This window comes from Mauremys reevesii, linkage group 6 (assembly GCF_016161935.1).
Source record: "Mauremys reevesii isolate NIE-2019 linkage group 6, ASM1616193v1, whole genome shotgun sequence".
Taxonomy (NCBI): domain Eukaryota; kingdom Metazoa; phylum Chordata; order Testudines; family Geoemydidae; genus Mauremys; species Mauremys reevesii.
Window position 1 is genome coordinate 48,595,980 of NC_052628.1, and position 18,628 is coordinate 48,614,607.

Sequence of the window (18,628 nt, forward strand, 5' to 3'; positions counted from 1 at the left end):
GGAGGAAGAGCCAGGGAGCAGGGAATTGATTGCAAACAGGTTCAGCTGTGCAGGAACAGGCAGGGCCTATAAAGCCATGAAGCTGGGACTATATAGCAGCTACTACTGGGAAAGGGCAGTCAATCCCTAGGAAGAGGGAGGAGTGTTTGGAGGCTGCAGGGATGTGGCGCTGCACTCACTCCATGGGAGGAGGGTTTGGAGATGGTACACCCAGAGCAAGGAGGGGAACCAGGATTTGTAGGAAGCAATCCAGGGAAGGAGCAGTGAGGATTGGGAGAGGAAAGCCCAGAACTGCTGGGTGGAGAGTCCCTGGACTACAGCAGTGAGTAGGCCCGGGTTCCCCTACTAGCCATTGAGAGTGTGGCAGAAATCAGACACGGGGCAGCGAATTGGAAGACTGCCTGGGTCACTGTGGGAGCAACAGATGTTGGAGCATATCAGGGAATTTTTGTACCATAAAGTGTATGTGTATAACCAGTCTGAGGCCAAAAGAGACAAAGGGTTTCAATTGAATTCAATTGAACTCCCCACAGCTTAGCCCTCTTGTTTTTCTGTTTCTATGTCTCTCCCTCTCTGTAAGAAACATGCAAGACCAAGCTGCTAATTGTGTTAACACATCTTGAGACAGAAAGTCTGTTCTCAAAAACAACTCTAATTGTTCTTCCAAAAAGAACACAGCTTTTAACTTGTTTGCTATGTATGTTAATGTGATTAAAAGAAGGAATATATGTGAATGAATGCTTGGTTTACCTGAATGATCAGGGAGGTGCCAGCCGAGGAATGCAGTATCCATCGGTTGAAGAAGGCGTCAAGTGGGAACAACCAGATGATCCCCGGAGGGCAAACTGGAATCCACCCAAGTGCCCCCCCCCCCCGCCAATGGAGGGCTGAAGACTCCGAAGAACAAGATAACACTCAGACATTCAGTCATCAGGGATGTGCCACCGCTGTTTGATAATCACCTCAAACAAACATCAGCAGGATGAAGCAATTCCCATAGACTTGTATAAGGACAAAATCCTATAAGAACAGAACCAAAAACTCAGGTACTTGGAGTCCAGTTCTGCAACCATCCTCCAGGAGCGTCAGATGCACATCTGATAAGGACTCTGCTCCCCTCCTCGTGTGTAGGCTACCTGGCCAGTACTCTGCCACGAGCAACATCTAAGCTGGTAACTATAACAACTGCAGAACTTGTATGAATGAGTGTGTGAATGAATAAGGAATAGTAGTGAAATAATATTGAATTGCATACCCTGATTTCTGTCTCTTTTTCTGTATTTACAATAAACCTGGGATTTTTCCTTATCCCTCTTATAAGATCCTGTTGGTATTATTTTATTAGTGTAACACAGAGAATTTGGAGAACTGTACCTGGAAGAGGGGGGAACACTGAGTGACCTAGCTGGAAGGCTGAATCATGAAGAGGACACTGTGATCCCTGGGACAAGAGAAGAGCTGCAGAGCAGAGAGAGACATTGTGACAGTGTGTAACCATGAGAAGGGGTGTTGACCTTGAGAGCTAATCCCCAGAGTAACTAGGAGGAGACACCAGACAAGCGGTGAGTGGAGCTCCCCGTGACAGGGTGATGGCAGCACTGGCACCACCACTTCCTTCTCCTCCTCAAGCAGTTTTGTGTGGAATGAGGCAGGCACCTAACTCATTCTCCCAAGAGATTACATAGCCACCTGACTCCAGAACAGGGGTTCCTGGTTGTGGATGGCTAAGCAGAGGTAGGTGTCTCCCTGCAACTTGAAGTTAGGTGCCTTCTCCACTAGAGGGGAGGGGCTTAAGACATCTATTGTCTCTCCCCATGCATTGTATTGTGAGTTTAGGCATCTAACTCAAGTTTTCTGGGTTGCAGTGTTGTTCCTCTGATTTCCTAGGCACCTAAAAGTTAGGAGTGTTGCAACAACTATGTCCCTTTGTGGATCTGGGCCTCAAATACCAAGGCAATGAGCATGGTCTAATGCCTATATAGTCAGAAGCAAACTATTTTCTCTGCTTGCTCATGGCGGCTTGTATCCCCTGAGCTACTCTCTTTTGGGGTTTCTTCATTTATATAGCCTGGAAACTGGTTTGTTTTTCTATTCCAGACCCCACATAAACCTCATAATAATACTACTATTTATTCCATTCCTGTTCTTAAATAAGCTGCATATTTTTACTATTTTATATTTTAATTCCATTTTCCAAGGGAGCAGCTCTCTGAGAAAGATCTTTGGTCTCTTCTGTTGTTGCCTCAGAGGCCTACCCTGCTCATACAAGCTGGTTCTCAGTATTTTTGTAGAGCTCCTTTCGCTGCAGCAAAGAGCATGGGTGTAGAGTTCCATCTGCATGGATCAGCTTGCGGAATCTGGGCCTTGGTGTCTGTGACACCTGCACTTGTGTAGGCCACTACCCTTTCATATACCCTCACATTTGCAGCCTAAGAGCTGATTTTTTGCAGGGTTTATAATTCTAAATGAGCCTCACATTATCATTGTGATTCTGTCCTACAGAGGAAACAGTCTCCCCTGAGAAATATCAAATATTGGAGAAATCTGTTCCTGGGGTGCATAGTTAAGAGAAGAGCAGTGGCCTGGTAGAGTGCTGGCCTCCCACAGAAATGCTAGGCCTTTATGCATAAGGAACAGCACTGTACTCCATCTCAGGCTGGGGATATTGCTTTTCTGTAGCAAAGCCATGATCTTCATTTGGAAAGACCCAAAGTTTCAAGAGCAAAAAGGAGTATGAAGCAAAATGACAAAATTGTCACCCCTTTCAAGGACTTGAGTTGACACCAGCCTACTTCCACCTCTGTACCTTAATAAAGGAAGTAAAACAATGGTACTACAATATTCCAGTGCTAATGGTTTGTAACACAACCTACAGTAACATGGCTGGTTTTTTAGACAATCACTAGAATGTGTACAGTATTTTTTTCGTTAGAAGGGTTTGGACGCTCCTGATTCTCCACAGGGAGTACAGGTCAACTCCATTTTAGGAAAGGCCATTCTCTGCCCATTTTTTGTTTGTCCAATGTAAAACTAATAGAATTGAGCTCTCCAGTCACTACTGCGATACATACAATAATGTGATAATTACTGGTCTCTCAATACTGTCCGAATTCCTTTGATTACTAATAAATTCTCTCTCATGAAGGTTTGACTTTAGAGCTTTTCTTTTAAGCAAACAAGTCAATTAGAAAGGCTTTCCCATGAAAAATGAATAACCTGATTCACTGTCCATACTGGTACCTTTTCTGTTCACCAAGCACATGGCAATATTTCTGTGGTGCACACACTATTGCTGAATTGTGATTGAACTCCCTGTGCAGGGACAGATGGCATTTATCTGAGCAGCAGCTGAATTAGCACAACTCAGCTATCACCATCTCCTCAGCACAAGCCACTGAAGCAGAGCATTTTAACTGGTAATTGACACCTATATTTAGGCTAGGTAGAGATGAAAATGTAGCAGTGTTGACTGTTCCTTAATATTCCAGTTGTTTCCTTAGAAATATAATCAAAAAATTGTTGTAAGGCCAATGTTTGTGATGCATCGATTTTAATATTCTTCGGAAATCTGTAGTGCAGGGGGGAACCTGTGAATATGTTTGCCAAGTATTTCTATTGTCTGTGATCACAGGTTGTGGGCTTTTTGGTATATCTGTTCTCATAATCTCCAATTTAACAAAATACTTAAGCATGTGCTTAACTAAGGGCTAGTCTACACTGTCAACACTAAAGTGCTGTCGTGGCAGCGCTTTAACATGGTTGTGTGGTCGCGGCACAGCGCTGGGAGAGAGCTCTCCCAACGCTCTTTTAAAAAAACAGAAAACTTCCACAAGGGACATAACTCCCAGCGCTGGGAGTGCTGCGCTCAGGGGGTGTTTTTTCACATCCTCGTGTGAGAAAGTTACAGCGCTATAAACTGCCAGTGTAGACAAGTCCTAAGTATGTGCTTAAGGCCATTCCCATTCAGTATTCAGCAAAGCTCTTAAGCACACGCTTAAGTCCTGTTGACTTAAACTTGAAGTTCATCATGGGCTTAAGTGCTTTGCTGAATAGAGATGGATTTTGTCACATGTTTAAGTCCTTTACTTAATCAGGCCTTACTATGTGGTGCTTGCGTTATGAGCCCAAACACGACCAAATGAGTACAGCCCAAGCAAAAGGGCCAAGACCATTGAAACTCTAAAACTGAAGAATGGAGTTCTCAGGGCCAAAGATAAAGTAAAGGCTCAAGACATCTGCACAATAGTAATCTAGTTTTCTGGCTATGGAAGAGAGGAGTGTTGTAGTAATTATGGTGTGTTTGCCATCTAAATTAATGCAACAGGAGCCTGCTGTTCCTCTCCTTTGCTGGTTTCTATCAAAGCAGATATGGGCTCAGTGGCCATCCTTTATAGGTCCAGTGACCCCACTCCATATGGCCAGATAGCTTATCTGGGGTGTGCACGAGGGAATAGGGGGTCTCTGCATCCAGCACACAAACATTTTTTAAAATTTCCTATGAAAAATTAAAGGTGTTTTTGACCATCTCCATAATTAATACAATATGCTATAAAAATTGGTACAAACATTGAAACTTGCTAGCAAGTTTATGCTAATTCCAAGGGAAGTATCAGGAGTTCCTTACTTGCCTGACACTCTGGCAGATAGTGCTAATTAACCTCTCTAGTTCATCTCCAATAGTCATAGGTAAATCACAGGCTGGAGATATGTCCTTTACCAGTGGTTACTAACAGTTCCCCATCTTTTATATGCCATATATCGCTGGACTCCTCTGCCTAAGGAAGACACAATTCAAGGTAAGGGAGGTGACTGCAAACAAGAAACAGAGGGTTTCTGTAGATTCTTTCCTTTCTGTTTAAGGTTACCTGAGCCCATTTCTCTGTGCTGGCCAAGTTCCACTCAGATCAGGACTAAGGTTGGGTGGAAGTGGCTTATGCTATCCCGGTGCTCTCTATTCAATGCCAGGCTGCCTGCAGCCCTAAGGGACTGTTCTGGCAGATAGAAACATTCAGAGCCCAGCAGGGGTCCAGTAATGCATGCCACATCCCCCCCCCCCCCCACACACACACACACACCGTTCTTTGGCCATAGCCTCTACCTCTGAAGCTGTGAGGAAGGGGCGATAGAGTTGGTTCCATTTCACCAATGATCTCCACTGTAGCTGGGGATTCCCAGGTGGTTGGCTATACACTAGTGGAGCAGCACAAAGGACCCTTATCACAATTAAGAATCAGGCCTCTCATCTTCTTACAATATTGTAACTTCTGGTGGCTCAGCCAATTAAAGAAAATGTTGATTTCATAAATGTAAGAAGGGAGCTGCATTGCCTCATCCTTGTTATGCCTTCAAGGGCACAGTTGTGTGAACAAATGTTATCAGTATCACTAAATGAAATAGGATTGGCCAGTGGAGTAATTATTTTCCCCTTCCCCCACCATCCCTTCCTCCTCATATGACCTGGAATCCTGGCAGTACACAACCTGACCTTGAAGCTGAAGTTAGACACGTCTTGCTGCCCAGAGTGAGCCCAGAAGTATAAAGTGAGTAAGTAGTTTAACTACTCTTGCATTTTGTTCTCCACAAACAGTGGCATTTAGAATGGGAAGCTTATTAAAAATGAATTCAAAGCACCATGCATGGTGGTGTAATTTGAATATAATTTACTGATTTGCATAACTATTCAGACAGCAATGACAGCAAACTGTGTCAGCCCACTATGCGGCTGCTTCAAATGGTGACACTTAAGTAGCGCTTTAAATAAATAAAAATAAAATCTGGCAGAATCATAACAACATTTCTACAGGCACCCTGCAGAGAAACCACCTTAAATTGTCTGTGTTGTCTGTAAATGTCAAGAGTTAGCAGAAATGTTGTGTCTTTATTTACACATTAGATAATATGGTGCAGCAGATCAGCTGCTTAGAGGTGATCAATATCCACCACTCACTCGCTTGTTTGGGACTCAGCACCTCTCCGGAATAGACCCCCTGGGCCCGATCCTCCGCTGGTCACCCTCAATGGAACTATGCCAATTTGTACCCAATGAGCATCTGTCCCAGAATTTTTTTTTCCTTTGGACTGTTTGACCTTCTTTACCATCTTTTCACCCTTCTCTTTCTTTCAGTGTAAGCTGATTTTGAATTCATCTAAAAAGATTAAATTTTATGCAGGTTCATGGATCAATGGATTTATGAAGAGAGAAATGCAATCCTGGCCTCTTTGTTCATGATAATGCATGTTAAAATTAAAAGCAATATTAGAAATATGGTTATTGATTTCTGGAGATTTGTTTTAACCTTTCAGATGGAGTTGGTTTAACTGGCCCATTAATGTAAATGGGAAAAATTTCCCAATAACTTCAGTTGGCTTTGGATCAGGCTTTGTATGACACAAGTGAAGTGTTATCAGGTAACAGAATAATTCTGTTCTTTTTTTAACCCCATTTTTATCTCTTATGAGGGTCTATTTATTGCAATAGCATCATTATCAAGAACAGCTGGTTAACAGTTTGAGTTCAATGTATGTAGCGACATCATGATTAAATGATCAAAACAAGCATAGCTTGAGTAATGTCACATTTTAGTTTTCTAAAGACTGAAAGGTCAAGCATGGCCACATACTGACATTTTATTCAAATCTGTTTTATTGTTTGCTATTTAAAATATAAATATATACATTATCTGTGTGAACTTTAGCTATGGCTCTGTGATGCCTTTCAAATGTCAGCTAGGATCACATGGTGAGGTAGTTAATACCAGCAGTGACTGGGCTCCAATATTTAATCTAATTCTATTTCTATTTCTAGAAACATCACTTTTCCTGTCTGCAGCCCTTCTAGCTTTTCCTCCTTTGGAAAAAAACACATGCTTCCTAATATAAACTATAAATATAAAAGAATCAGAAATTTGTCCTCAGCTACATTAATACCTGCCTAAGAAAATAGTGCTTATAATGACGACTTCTTCTTTAGCAATTAACTCTCTGGCTTCTTTAGTCCTCTAAAGAGAACTTCTTTTTCTAAAATAAACTATTAGTAGTGACTGCAAGATACTTCAGCTTAAAGGATGAAGTGGTTTGTACTTTTAGAATCACAATTTGAATCTCCTCTGAAATTTTCAGAGGCGTGAATATAATGGTTTCACTTCCCTGCAGATCACAAACTCACTATCCCTAATATGACACAATTAGAACAGACTGAAAGAGCCTTCTGCCAAAAAGTCAGCTGTCCTGGAAAACCCTGCCCAAAAAGAATGTGATCACTATAGGTCAGATGTGAAGCTGCTAATGAAAGTAGCATGGGGAATTTTTGCATGTGTGGATATATAAATTTTTAAAAGATCTGATTTACAATTTTCAAACATTAATATTAGAGATGGACCCAAACTATAAAACCATAATCTTTGAAGAAGTTCAGATCTTTGAGCTTTAGAACAGTGTCTCCATATTTATGCCTGTGTAAATGAGAGCAGGATTTGTTTTAAGGCCTTTAAGTAAACATTCTTCTCCTTCATAAGTCCTAAATGCAGCTAATCATGTCAGGTCCTCCTTAAATGCAATGAAGAATCCTTTGAGCTGGTTCCTAGTGGGTACAGTAACTCCTCACTTAAAGTCGTCCCAGTTAACGCTGTTTCGTTGTTACGTTGCTGATCAATTAGAGAACATGCTCGTTTAAAGTTGCGCAATGCTCCCTTATAACTTTGTTTGGCCGCCACCTGCTTTGGCCACTGCTCGCAGAAAGAGCAGCCGGTTGGAGCTAGCTGGTGGGGGCTTGGAACCAGGGTGGACTGGCAGCCCCCCTATCAGTTCCCTACTCCCCTAAGTTCCCTGTGCAGCAGCCTCCCAGCAGGCTATCAATTGCCAGCAGGTCAGCTGTCCCTCCCCCCACTGCCATGTGCTTCTCCTGCCCTCTGCCTTGGAGCTGTTCCCAAGAGCCTCCTGCTTGCTGTGCAAGGGAGGGGAAGTGGGGGGGCTAATATCAGGGTGTCCCCCTGCTCCTGCCCCCCACTTGCCCCATCTCTATAGAGCAGGGGAGCGGGGAAACACCAGGTCTCAGGACAGAGGAAGCTTGCTGGCAGCAGCTGCTGTCAACTTACTCATCTACTTAAAAAGGCAATGTACTTAGAGTGGCATCAGCGTACTTAAAGGGGCAATGAGCGTGTCTCTCTCTCTCTCTCTCTCTCTCTCTCACATGCAGGTTGTATGTGTGTCCTCAGCCTGTCATGCTGTTTCCCCTTCCTTCCATTTGTGCTGCCTTGTAGAGTGTGAGGCTACATTAACAATAATGTGTTAACCCTTGAGGGCTCAGCCGAGTGCTAGTTCATCATTTAGCAGTACGGCATTCCCTGGGAAATATCCCACCCTCTGACTTCGCCACCTCAACCAAGCTTCACAATAATCATTGCTATGTACAGTATTAAATTTTCTGTTTAAAACTTATACTGTTTGTGTTTGTTTATATATAGAGAGAGAGAAAGAGAGAGAGAGTGTGTCTTTTGTCTGGCAAAAAAAAAATTCCCTGGAACCTAACCCCCGCCTTACATAAATTCTTATGGGGAAAATGGATTCACTTATCATTTTGCTTAAAGTCACATTTTTCAGGAACATAACTACAACATTAAAGGAGTTACTGTACTACCAGAATTGCTTCAATGGCTTCAGTAATTTGTCACAATGGGATTTGATCACTTAACATTGTATGCAGTATAGCTGATTTTTCTAGTATTCAAATATCTTTTTAAAAAAAATAGACTTCAGAAGATTGGATACAAGCAGTTGAGCAAATCTCTCTCCGGAGAGACTACAAAAAGGCTCCTAGCCTTCTAGGTAGCTGCTGTCGATTTCCCTGGGGGTTTCAGGTTATCCACTGGTTAAGAACCATTGTTCTAGAAAAGGTAGTTCCAAATTGGTTCTGAGGTTTGATTACCCTTGTCTAGTGTGAGGTGATACTGTAATGGAAGAACAGTGACAACTACATTTAGTTCTGAAGAAAGCTGTAAAATTTATGTACAGACTTAAAACTGTATGCTATGTTGTTTAAGCAGTATTGCTCCATTGCAGTGTTACACTTATCCCCACACAAAATTAACTGCTTTGGGGTGGAAATAGCTGTTCAATATATGCTTACTCTACAACTCATTGTATAGTGTGGATTACTGATCAAAGACTGAAGAACCCTCATGCAAGAAATGTACTTAGCAATAGTTGCTCTGCTCGGTGCTCTTGTATCCTTCTCTGCTGGAGAATAGTACTTTTGCCTCCTTCAAGCGTTACCACAAGTGAAAATGACCTTGGAGTTGGTCTGGTCCTGAAGGTGTTTTTGTGCCAGTAGCAAATCCCACTCTCCAGACTTTTGAGTGTATTCCTGATCGTGCCAGTGGCCCAGGAGCTTGGGTAAGTCTCAGTCTTTCTGAGTCAAGTCCTGTGGTGATATAAAAGGCTTGCTCACAGGCATCAGCCAATGTAGCCATCTCTGCTACATCTTTTACAGACTTTTATCCCACAGGCAATTTTTTACATTGATCCCATTGCTCAAGAACATTTCTTGAATATATGCACTGACAATCAATTGGTCATAATTTTCAACTCCTCTTTCTTTTACCCATATTCTTATTAGGCCACATCTTATAAACATAGTCACTTTGACTCATGACAGCACTCCTTTTAAGATTTCTTAATTTCACCCTCATGTTTCAGGAGTAATTTGGAACCTTTGAAAACCAGCTTTCTTAAATTCAGAATATATCAAAGCTTCCCAAATTGGCTTTCATGAAATACATTCTGAGCTTTACCAGACAATTTTGCAATCAGTGCGGACACTTTCCTCAGGAATCTTATGAACTTCACCTAGCTTTTCAAAAGTGAAGTACTCTTTTCAGTGCAGTCTGTCTCTTTGTTTGCAGGACACAGCTTCTTTGAGTGGAGGGAGATGTTGGTGACTCTGGATCTTTCCATGTTTTCCTAACAGTTCCAGATTGTAGTTCCTCAGCCTCTCTGTTCCTCAGTTCCATGGCTCACTTATGGGCATCAGCTTCCTGTTCCTTCTGCTCCATGGCTCTCCTATGGGTGGCTTCTTCAGCTTCCTGTGCAGCAGTTGCTGCTTTCATTTCATTTCTGCCTGCCACATCTGATATTAGTATTCACATTCTTTTCTGCTGCCTCCAATCTGGCCATCTCTAACTTTGCAGTTGTGTCATGGCCGCTCATTTTTATGCTTTACTGTTTCTATTTCCCTCACCTGAAATAAGGTCACTATCTCCAGCCACCACATGTGAGACTCACTTAAAATCACTGTAACCAGGACTCAACATATAAACTGCACTTAAAATAACAAACTGTGCATATACCCAGCTCACTGTGCCGATTTAACCTTACCCAGTGTACAATCTGGACTGTTGAACAGTTGAGTCCCTTCAATTCTCCAATATGGGGGGGGTGCTTTTTATACTGCTGCGCTGTGAGAGCAACCACGCCTGGTCTGTTCTCTCACAGCCTCCAGCATGTAAATGACTCCCAGCTATACTGCATGAGTGCTATGGCCAGCCACTCTTGAGTTACACTGCAGACCAACACCAGCAAATTCCCATTCCCAGACCTTCTCCCAGAAATGTGTGTCTTGTACTGCCCAGCCCTCTCTTGGACAATACAAGCTGACATAGTCTGTCATTTTATTAACAGGATTTGTGCATATAATTTTTTATTATCTCAAATGGACTTTGCCAAACACTTCAAATCCCGCACACACTGGTTAAGATAAAACAAGTTTATTAACTACACAAAGATAGATTTTAAGTGATTACAAGTAATGACACATAAAAGTTCAAATTGTTTCTGAGGGATTGTAGCTGCCGGGGGTAGAGAAAAAGGTAGGAATAACATAGGGCGTATATTTGCCATTCTTATATATTTTTTCCTTTTCTTTGAGAATCATCTCCAGCTGGGGTTCAAGAGATAGAAAGTCTGTGGGGATGGGATTCTCCAGCTGTTTCTTTGAGAAGATGTAATTTTTTTGCACACACCCTCTTTCCTGTCAGAGTGACCACTTAACCAGGCAATGGTCCATTTGATTTTGTTGACACCTGGCCAAGGCATCAGTTTGCCTTTTGGCTATGAGGCACCGGTTTGTGGCTGCTTTTCTAAAGTTGGAACATGTCTCTAATGTCATACAGTAGAATTTTATAACTTTACATACAATGTTGCCACACATTTTACCAAGACAATCAATAATGCCCAGCAGCTTCTGAGTTTTCAAATGATACTTCAGAAAACATACTTTATACAAAATGTATCATAGTCTTGTAAAAGAGGTGAACCGAGGGGTACAGACTGTCACAGTAATATATATATACTTGGTGCTTTTAAAAGGCTAAATTAACAAAACTGAAACAGTTATGAACCAAATCACCAAGAGAGAGAATTTAAACAGGGGGGAAAAATTAATAACAAATGGGAACTGTTCAAGAACCTTTTACTAAATGCCCCCAAAGCAAAAATCCTACACTCAAAAAAGATGACTTCAGTTTTTTTTAAACAGCCTCCATTGGAGGGGAAATGAGAGCATCTCTGTCTTTTTAATAATAAATGTAGAAAAAGGAAATTGGTAGCACCAAATAAAAATTAGGAGCTAGGAATTGTAGGAAATTGATAAGGACAGCAAAAAACCACAAGGAGATATTTATGGCCAGCAGAGTTAAAGACAACAAACAGAAATTTCTTAAGTACGTTAGAAACAAAAGGAATCCTAACAATTGTATTGGTCCATTATTAGATGGAAATGGTAGAACTGTCAATAATAATGCAGAAAAGGCAGAAGAGTTCAATAAATATTTGTCTGTATGTGGGCCAGATGTATTTAATAGGTTTTGGAACACTTTCTAGAAGAAATGACTCTTCAATGTAGAAGACAAAGTGTAACACAATCCAAATGGAAAGAAATTGAAGCTAGCTAAATTCAAACTACAAATAAGATGTAAATATCTAGCACTGAGGATAATTAACCATTGGAATAACTCACCAAGGAGTTGTAGTGGATTATCTATCCCTGGAATGTATTTATTTATATTAAGATTCTAAAAGCTATGCTCTAGTTCAACCACAGCTATTGAACGTGAAGCAGGAATTAATTCAGGGAAGTCCTATTGACTATGTTATGCAGAAGGTCAGACTAGATGATCACAATTGTCCCTTCTGGCCACAAACTCTATGAAAAGCATGTGCTTCTTCTCCTCTTTAGTTACAATCCACCAAACTCATAGACTGCTATGAAAAAAATAGCTCCTTTACTACTGTGAGTGTGGGGAATGGCCCTACTGTTGGGAAAAGGCCTATGCCTGCCCAGTTTCCTGATAGCCTAATGAGCACAGATGAACTGCATCAGCTTGACCATCTGGTGGGATGCCCCGCCTGATTGGCTGAGGAAGCTAGCAGGCTCACTCTTAAACCCAGCAGCAGCAGTTCACTGGTTTAGATGTAAAATTATATCTATATGACCAACAGATAATCTAGTGAAAAATTACAAACTCTTAAATGTGATATTTGACAAGCTGAATTAACATACTTAAAACTATATCTGGAACATCCTCGGAAGTGGATAAGAAAACTGTGGTAACACTGTACAGGGTGCTTATTAGACCAATTATTGAGTATGAATGCCAGGTGTTTGGATTGGGAGCAAACAGAAAGCTGAGAAAACTAGCCTCTATCCAAGCACAGTCATTGCGTATCACATGTGGTACCTTCATTACTATGCTTCTGTGTGTACTACTAATAGTAACTGGTAAAATGCCTATCCGAATGAGGCCCCTAGACTAAACTTTTGGGCCAAAGTACGAGGTAATAGTGAAGATGACAATCTGAAGTGAATATATAATGATTTTTGGGAATTAAGTGGAGGCCAGGTAGGACAAAAAATCAAAATTCTCAGTGTAAGTTGGGTACAGAAGGGGATAAAGGATCTTAATGAAAAGAAAGGATTGAAAGAGATCAAAATTTATAGCTCTGGGAAAATACTCTTATCCCTGGAAACCATCCACTCTGAGATAGACATGGAATTGTGTAGTAATGACGGAGCCGAGTCAGTCAGTCTCTTTCGTCGTGAGCCCACCGGCACCGGCCGCTCTATTTATTATTTATTATAAGTGGTATATAAAATCATGCTATATGTACAAAAAACAAAACCAACATCGCCCCTCTTCTGGTTGGTGCTTGCACTTTTTGTACTGTACTCCACCACATACACACCTTATCTTAATCTATGTACCTCCTGACCGTGGTGGGGTGTGTGGGTGTGTGTGTTCAACCGCTCTAAATCCGGGCCATTCCGACACCCCTTAGCCGCTAGATGTAACAGAATTGCATAATGAAATAAATAAAAGGAGAAGACTGATAGATATTGATTTGCTATATCTTATATATTTTTCTGATAAATGAGAACACTACTGCCAAATATGGCTCCAAAGAGAAAGGAATAGGAAGAATAGGAACAGCTTTCTGCATGCCTTTATTTGAACTCAAGAAAGCCATAAGGCCATAACTAACTTTGTATCCATCTTTAGGCTGAGCTAACAGGGATTATGCTAGCACTAAACTGGGTTTTAGATGTGTGGACAGCTTCTGTGTCCATCCTGTCTGACTCCTTATCAGGGCTGTAGGCAAATTACAGTGGTAAGTCTTATAGCAATACTTTATTAAGAATATTATTTCAGCTAACAACTGAACTGGTGCCATTGGATATAACCATAGTGATAGTATGGATCCTGGCGCACGTAGGGATAGCAGGAAATGAATTGGAGGAAAAACAGGTCAAAAGTGCTATTAATCATAAACAAATTGACTTAGGAATCCCCTGAAGCAAATTAGAATTTAAACACCTAATAAAAAATGAGTTAAGGAAGGAATGGCAAGAACTGTGGGCAAATGAAACACTGAGGAAAAAAATCCGAGACACATGCCCACTAGCTGACAATGCTGATATAATCCAAGGCACTGAAAGGAAGTACGAAGTAATTTATGCCTAATTAACATGCCCAAAGGTGGATTGTGTGTGACATGTAAAGTCCAAGAAACAATAGTTCATATCCTTTGGGATTATAAAAGTGTACCATGAAAGGAGGTGTTTATATAGAAAACTCAGAGGCCTTGAAGTAACAAAATTTTCCTTGCAACATCAGTCAAGAGTACAAGGAAAATAGGGCCCAGTAAAAAATCTCTTCTGCTGTTCTTTAAGAATAGTGTGAAGGGTGCAAGACTCTAAGTCATGAACAAGACCAAGTACAGTGCATGGCGGTCATAGACTCAGGCAGCAAGTCTGCTATGCCACAAAACTGAAAAGTTCACTGATTATTCAAACGATTTGTCATGACTGCAATAGCTACTGTGTCTACTTGTTCCTAGCCTTGTCCTACCTTGTTCCCTTCTTGCTCCTGTGTCAGACTCTGTGCCGCCTCTGCCTTGCCTAGTTCCAGGTAACCTGGTTCTGACCTTGACTCCTATTCTTGATTTCTGACCTCCACTGTGACCTTTGGAATCTGGCTTCTGACCCTGAGCTCAAGCTCTGACCCTCAGCTCTGGCATCTGACTCTGTCACTGATCTTAGGGTACGTCTTCACTACCCACCGGATCGGCGGGTAGCAATCGAATTCTCGGAGTTCGATATATCGTGTCTCATCTAGACGCGATATATCGAACTCCGAATGCGCTCCCCTCGACTCCGGAACTCCACCACCGCGAACGGCGGTGGTGGAGTCGACGAGGGAGCTGCGGACTTCGATCCCGCGCCGTGAGGATGGGTAAGTAACTCGAACTAAGGTAGTTCGACTTCAGCTACGCTATTCGTGTAGCTGAAGTTGCGTACCTTAGTTCGACTCCCCCCCCCCCCCCGCCCAGTGTAGACCAGGCCTTAGACTCTGATTCCTTGTGCTTGATGCCTGGTCTAACCAGTAGACCTGATTATCCACATCCCAGCCCCTGACACAGACCAATTTTCCTTGAAAATTCTGCACTCTTTGGATTTCAATGAAACCAAAGATTTTGGTTATATACAGTAAGACGTACAGTGAAATATACACAAAGTGAAATCCCTGCAAAGAGGGATGAGTTAGGTTCTGCAGGAAAATCTGCCTTACAGAATGGTGTTTCTGATCAAGAGAATTCTCAAAGAATTAGGGACATGTCTAACTATCCTGCTGAATATAATGATTACCATTTCAACTAAATGGTGATCCTACGGCAATACAAATAATAGTCCGATTTATAATTAATATATGAATTGGACAGATGATACACATGCACAATATTTGCAAATTCAGTGTGTGCTGCAGTATCATATGCATTTATATTCTGAAACAACATCCTGCCTACACAGCAGAGGGTCATTTTGTTTTATTAAATAAGGTGACATAAGCTTCTTTTTCCAAGGCAAGCCAACAGTGATTTTTATTCTGCTCTTTATCAAAAATGTCTGTCATGCTCTGTTTGACCCTTGCAGTTGGGTGAGATTGCCACTTGGAGCTGAGGGCAGAGGTTAGCCTTGTTCCCACTTAAAATGCAAAAACCACAGCCAATTGAATTCTTTAAATTACTGCTGGCAATGATTGCTTTCTGCTGTGATTGACACATGTCAGATGACTTTGTCAGCTGAGTAATCTGGGCTAGCAACTACTATCAGCGGTTTACAAAGTACAGGCACTTTATACATTAATGAAGAAAGCCATACAATGGACTCCTTTTCACAGACACATAAAGAGAGGGGAAGGAAAGGAAAGATTCAACAAGACCATGTCAAGGGGCAGTACACAGGTAGCGCAAGAGCAAAACCCCTAGGAAGACAACACCCACCAAAAAGGAAGAAACTCTGATAATGGAGCATACCTTTGTTTACATTTTAGCAGGAAAACAATCCCACTCCCTTCTCTGTGCCTTTATATAGTGACATTATGATATTTTCTGTCTTATTATCTAGCCCTTTCCTAATGGTTTATAACATTTTGTTAGCTTTATTGACTGCCATTGCACATTGAGTAGATGTTTTCAGAGAACTATCTGCAAAGACTTCAAGAGCTCTTTCTTGAGTAATAGAACCCATCATTCTGTATGTATAGTTTGGATTATGTTTTCCAATACACATTACTTTGCATTTATCAACATTTAATTTCATCTGCCATTTTGTTGCCCAGTCATCCCGTTTTGTGAGAGTCCTTTGTAACTCTTTGTAGTCTGCTTTGGACTTAACTATCTTGAGTAATTTGGTATCATCTGCAAACTTTGCCACCTCACTGTACACCCCTTTTTCTAGATCATTTATAAATATGTTGAACAGCACTGGTCCCAGTATAGACCCCTTGGGGGACACCACTATTTACCTCTCTCCATTCTGAAAACTGATCATTTATTCCTACCCTTTGTTGCTGTCTCTAAACCAGTTACTGATTCATAACCATGATTGTTTATGAGCCTTTAGTGAGGGACCTTGTCAAAGGCTTTCTGAAAGTCCAGGTACACTATATCCACTAGATCACCCTACCTACATGTTTCTTGACCCCCTTAAAGAATTCTAATAGATTGGTGAGGCACAATTTCCCTTTACAAAAGTCGTGTTGACTCTTCCCCAACAAATCATGTTCATCTATGTGTCTGATAATTCTCTTCTTTACTATAGTTTTCAATCAATTTGCCTCATACTGAAGTTAGGCTTACCTAATTTATCCTGTAATTACCAGGATCACCTCTGGAGCCTTTTTTTAAAAAGCGGTGTCACATTAGCTATCATCCAGTAAGGTGGTACAGAAGCTGATTTAAACAATAGGTTACATACCACAGTTAGTAGTTCTGCAATTTCATATCTGAGTTTCTTCAGAACTCTTGGGTGAATACCATCTGGTCCTAGTGACTTATTACTGTTTAATTTATCAATTTGTTCCAAACTTCCTCTATTGACACCCCAGTCTGGGATAGTTCCTCAGATTTGTCACCCAAAAAGAATGGCGCAGTGTGGGAATCTCCCTCGCATTCTCTGTAGTAAAGCCCAATTCAAAGAATTTATTTAGCTTCTCTGCGATGGTCTTTCTGCCATGAGTGCTCCTTTACCACCTCGATAGTCCAGTGGCCCCACTGATTGTTTAGCAGGCTTTCTGCTTCTGATGTACTTTAAAAAAAATTGCTGTTAGTTTTTGTGTCTTTTGCTACTTAATCTTTAAATTCTTTTTTGGTCTGCCTAATAATACTTTTACACTTGAAATGCCAGAGTTTATGCTCCTTTCTATTTTACTCACTAGGCTTTGACTTCCAATTTTTACAGGATGCCTTTTTGTCTCTAACTGCTTCATTTATTCTGTTGTTTAGCCACGGTAGTATTTTTTTTTTGGTCGTCTTACTGTTGTTTTTTTTAATTTGAGGGATACTTTTAGTTTGAGCCTCTATTATGGTGTTTTTAGACAGTTTCCATGCAGCTTGCAGGCATTTCACTCTTCTGACTGTTCCTTTTAATTTCCATTTAACTAGCTTCCTTTATCTTTGTGTATTTCCCTTTCTTGAAGTTAAATGTTACAGTGGCAGGCATCTTTGGTATTTTCCACTCTCACACACAGATGTTAAATTTAATTACATATGGTCATTATTACTGAGCAGTTCAGCTATAGAACACATTGTGATTGGTTTGCAGATATAAACCACAACATGTTAGTAATGTCATAGTACTGCAAATAGTGACCTTCTTAATGGAGTGGTGTTATTATTTGTTGTGCACACTACATCTCTGGAAAGGGCTTCAAGGTGAAAAAATATGCAGTCAATCAATTGCTGCTGGAACAAAGCATAGGACTTCTGTGTCATATCCTATTAATATAGAGAACTGATGGAATGTGAAAACAGCTATCAACATAGTGCATCCTTGCCAGCAGAAATCATATGAGATAGCTAAATATGATGGCCTGCCTAAAGTCATTACCATTACCTGTTACTGGTGGAATATCCTGTAGCCAGCACAGACAATACCCTGGTTATTCTTGAAGAACTAAAATTATATTATTGTGTCTCCTTCTATTCTCTACACATACAAGGCACATCAGTCCTCCAGTTTGATCAAATGCACCGAACGTCTTTGTCCCTTGGTGAAGTGACAACACAGTACACAGAAGTCAGAAGCATCCTCAGAACTCTCAGTCCCCAGGTTAGGAGATGACTTTGGTGTGCTTTAAATGCCTGATTCAATACCACTTGGAATCAGCAGAAATACTCCCATTGAGTTCAGTGGGCTTTGGATCAGGCTTTTAGTTTCTAGGACAGGGCTCTGGGTGTGAGCCATCTGCCTGCTCACCAGTGCAGAGAAGAGACACTGACAATATCTGTAAAATGGGGATATTAATAGTGCCCTCACTCACAAGGCTATTATGAAAATAAATCTATTGCTTGTGAGTTATTTAAATACAACAATTGTGAGTTCCACAGAAAAGCCCACAAGGAAATTAAGATTTTCATATTCAATGCAGAGTCTGGATGGTGTGCTGTAACTAAGGCATAGGGCCACATGCAGAATGTTGAGGACAGAAAGGAGTAGGGAAAACCCCATTGTATCATAAACTGCATATTTGATTATAATTTATGATAAAACATTCCACCACTGAAAAGATTTTCTTCC

General features: G+C 41.1%; 1 protein-coding gene across 5 annotated transcripts in view; it reads left to right on the plus strand.

Moving 5' to 3' along the window:
• The first annotated feature begins 5,432 nt into the window (after nt 1-5,432).
• Nucleotides 5,433-18,628, plus strand: part of CKMT2 (creatine kinase, mitochondrial 2) — a 35,189-nt gene continuing 21,993 nt past the window's right edge. Inside the window, exons 1-2 of one of the 5 annotated variants that reach the window (XM_039545830.1) lie at nt 5,461-5,544; nt 18,051-18,160. The gene's annotated coding sequence lies outside the window, so the exon portion shown is untranslated. Of the gene's footprint in view, nt 5,545-18,050; nt 18,161-18,628 lie in introns of all 5 variants that reach the window. The other 4 variants (XM_039545829.1, XM_039545827.1, XM_039545828.1 and 1 more) reach the window with 4 other exon arrangements.